This window comes from Prosopis cineraria, unplaced genomic scaffold, assembly GCF_029017545.1.
Source record: "Prosopis cineraria cultivar Desert tree isolate PC_DT_omini unplaced genomic scaffold, ASM2901754v1 PC6, whole genome shotgun sequence".
NCBI lineage: Eukaryota > Viridiplantae > Streptophyta > Magnoliopsida > Fabales > Fabaceae > Prosopis > Prosopis cineraria.
The window spans coordinates 31,306,790-31,310,740 of NW_026555337.1; the positions used below are offsets into that span (position 1 = coordinate 31,306,790).

Here is a 3,951-nt window from a genome sequence, read left to right on the forward strand (position 1 = left end):
TTGATGATGTTCAGCTAAGGCTTTGTTATTTTCTCTTGAAGGTTAGCAAAGAAGAATGGTATTTCAACTACCCTTTTATGTGAAAGTGAGCACATGGGCTGAGCTAAGAAGACTCTTCTTAGATAAATTCTTTCCAATTCCAAGGTCACCAATTTGAGAAAGCAAATCTATGGGGTCCAACAAGGAGAGGATGAGAGTCTCTATGAGTATGGACTAGATTCCAAGGCCTTTTGGCTAAATGCCCACACCATCAAATTTCTAGTGAGAATTTAGTCCAATATTTCTATGAGGGCTTGATTCCAAGAGACAAAGTTAACATTGATGCCGCTAGTGGTGGATGCTTGATTGACCTCACTTCCTTAAAGGCTTGGGAACTAATTGACAAGATGGCTTCAAGTGGTGCTCAATACTCTACAAGGGAAAAGAGAAATGTGAATATGGTAGGTTCCTCAGTTCTTAATGATTCATATGTGGACTTGCTAGCTGCCAAGATTGGGAGAATGTTGGCTCCACAAATATCTCAAGTGAGCAATGTAAGTACTTCTCAAGCACTTGTCCCTTATTCTTGTACTTTTTGTGACTCACCTATGCATGTAGAAAGCAATTGTCCTATTAAGTTTGAACAAGTAAATGCTATCTACAATGGAAAACAATCCTATGGTGGGAGGCAAGGGCAAGGAGCTTATTCTAATACTTACAACCCTTCATGGAGAGACCATCCTAATTTCTCCTATTCAAATCCAAATGTGGCTTTACAAGACAATCAACAAAGAGGATCCTATCAAAACACCTTTGGCCGTGACCCTCCACCTCATTTGTCTCAAGGTAGCTCTTCTCAAAGCTACAATCCAAGTGGTAATTCTCTTACACCTTCTTCTAATTCTTATAGTGATAGGAGGCTTGTTCCAATTGAGAGTTCTTCTAATTCGAACTCTTCTAATGATGTGAATGTGTTACGTAAGCAGTTGATTGAAATGAACTCTTTGTATAAAAACATGTATGATGGCTTAGGGAACAAGGTAGAGAGTATGGGTAACAAGTGTGAGAACATGAACTCTAAAATTGATGCCCTTACTTCTCAAATGAATATGCTTGCTAACCAATTAAGTGCAGCCAATGCTCAAGCCTCTACATTACCATCCAACACCGTTGCTAATCCTAAAGCTAATCTTAATGCTATCACATTGAGGAGTGGCAAGGAGTTGGGAGAAAGAGTACAAGAAGACAAAAGACAAGGGAAGGCCGAGAAGCCCTCTTTAAATTCTTCAATTGATGTTAATGTTTCTAGTTCTTCTTTTGCTCCTAATGATGCATCTTTTTGTAGAGATGATGAGGATGAAAACATTGAGGAGATCATATGTGAGCAACCACCATCTAAGGTGGAAAAAGGGGACTATGGCCGAGTTGTTTAGTAAGGAAAAAGAGGGAGAGGCCGAGCAAAGTGAAACAAGAAAGGAGAGTTCAAGGAAGGAAGAAGGAAAGCAAAGTCAAGAGATTATGAAGAAGCTTCCTTTTCCACAAGCACAAGTGGTCCCTAAGCAAGTAAAGGGACAATTTGATCAAGAGGTATATGATTTCTTCCACAAGATTCATGTTAATGTACCCTTGATGGATGTAGTTAAGAACTTTCCTAAGTATGCCAAATTTTTGAAAGATTGTTGTACAAATAAAAGAAAATTTAGGCCTAATGCAAGGGTACAATTACCCTCATCTGTGAGTGCTATCATGAAGCCTCAACTCCCTATAAAATGTGAGGACCCCGGTTCCTTCACAATTCCATGCAAGATTGGCAACACACATTTTTCTCATGCATTGATAGACTTAGGTGCAGCCATTAATGTTATGCCTCTTTCAATTTATCATGCCTTGAGTCTTGATTGCATGCATAAGACACCTATGATATGCCAATTAGCGGATAGAAGTGTTAGAAGACCACATGGAGTAGTAGAAGACTTGTTGGTTTGTGTTAAAGGTCTATTATTTCCTGTGGATTTCTATGTGCTTGATATGTCAAAAGAAGGGAGTGGGGATGATATTTTGATTTTAGGAAGGCCATTTATGAGGACTGCCCGTACATTGATTGACATGGAAAAAGGTAGTTTGATTTTGAAATGTGGAGAGGATCATGTTATTTTTAATATATATGAAGCAATGAAACATCCTTTGAGGATTATTCTTTGTTAGGTGTAAGTTCCATTGAGTTATTGCTTCATGATGCTTGTGAGTCTCACATGCTTGATTCTTTCTCACATGTTGATGATGATTTGTCTCTTGTTACTACTACATGTATTGATGGATGTAGTTGTCCTATTTGTTTAGAGATTGATGCATGCTTGAATGATGCAACTACTTCTTCTCATGATTTGTTTAAAATATCTCCTATGCTTGATCTTGAAATGCTTGAGAAGGGTATATCTTCTTGTGTTGTAGGTACTAAAGCCATTAAGGCCGAATCTATGAGTTTTTCTCCACTCGAGCTTGATGTTCTTAGGATTCCCAAGCTATTGGAGGAAAATTCTACACTTTCACATGTCGAGGCCGTGGCTCAAGTCCAAGCACTTGAGGACAAGTTGCAAGAAAAGGGGGAGGCTGTAAAGAAAGAAGAGGAGAAATCAAAAACAAGTGACAAGCCTAAAAGACAAGATAGTACCATGGAATATTCCACCAAATTAGACTTGAAGAAGCTCATTCCCTCTTGTGTAGAGCCACCTACCTTGGAGTTGAAGCCTTTACCATCCAATCTCAAGTATGCATATCTCATTGAGAATGAGAAGCTTCCGGTAATAATTTCTAACTCTTTATCTCTTGAGGAAGAAAATGCATTACTTGATGTGTTGAGAAAGAACATACATGCTATTGGTTGGACTTTGGCTGACATTCCTGGTATTGACCCTATTGTGTGCACACATAAAATTTTTCTTGAGGACAATGCTAAGCCCATTAGGCAACCACAAAGGAGACTTAACCCATTGATTTTAGATGTGGTAAAGAAAGAGGTTGTTAAGCTACTTAGTGCTGGGATCATCTATCCTATAGCTGACAGTGAGTGGGTGTCTCCAACCCAAGTTGTACCTAAGAAAGGGGGGATTACTGTGGTAAAAAATGAGAAAGGAGAGCTTGTTCCAACTAGAGTTCAAAATGCTTGGAGAGTGTGCATAGACTATAGGAAGCTCAATAATGTGACTAGGAAGGACCATTTTCCTTTGCCTTTTATTGATCAAATGCTTGAGAGATTGGCTTCCAAGTCCCATTATTGCTTCCTAGATGGGTTTAGTGGGTATTTTCAGATTCCTATAGCTCCTAGTGACCAAGATAAGACTACCTTTACATGCCCCTTTGGTACATTTGCCTATAGGAGGATGCCTTTTGGTCTTTGCAATGCACCTGGTACTTTTCAAAGATGCATGATGTCCATATTTTGTGATTTTATTGAACATTGCATGGAAGTCTTTATGGATGATTTTACTGTGTATGGTGAGTCCTTTGATTCATGCTTGCATTCTTTAGATAAAGTGCTTGGTAGGTGCATTGAAAAGAAGCTTGTGCTTAACTTTGAAAAATGCCATTTCATGGTAGATAAAGGAATTGTTTTAGGCCATTTGATTTCTTCCAATGGCATAGAGGTGGATAAGGCCAAAGTAGATGTGATTGCTTCTTTGCCATATCCTGTTTGTTTGAAAGATTTGAGATCATTTTTGGGACATGCAGGCTTTTATAGGAGATTTATAAAGGGGTTTAGTGAAATTGCTTTGCCTATGTCTAAACTCTTACAAAAAGATGTTGATTTTGTTTTTGATGATGCTTGCAAAAGGAGTTTTGACACTTTGAAAAGCATGCTCATTTCCCCTCCCATTCTTAAAGCCCCAAATTGGTCTTTACCTTTTGAGTTGTCATGTGATGCTTCTAATTTTGCTGTGGGGAGCTATGCTTGGTCAAAGAGAGGGCAAGTTA

General features: G+C 38.7%; 1 non-coding gene across 1 annotated transcript; it reads right to left on the minus strand.

Annotated features, from left to right (window-relative positions):
* Nucleotides 1–150: 150 nt before the first annotated feature.
* Nucleotides 151–256, minus strand: LOC129314723 (small nucleolar RNA R71). Its single transcript, XR_008594233.1, has one exon. It is a non-coding gene; the product is annotated as a small nucleolar RNA R71 (small nucleolar RNA).
* Nucleotides 257–3,951: the final 3,695 nt, after the last annotated feature.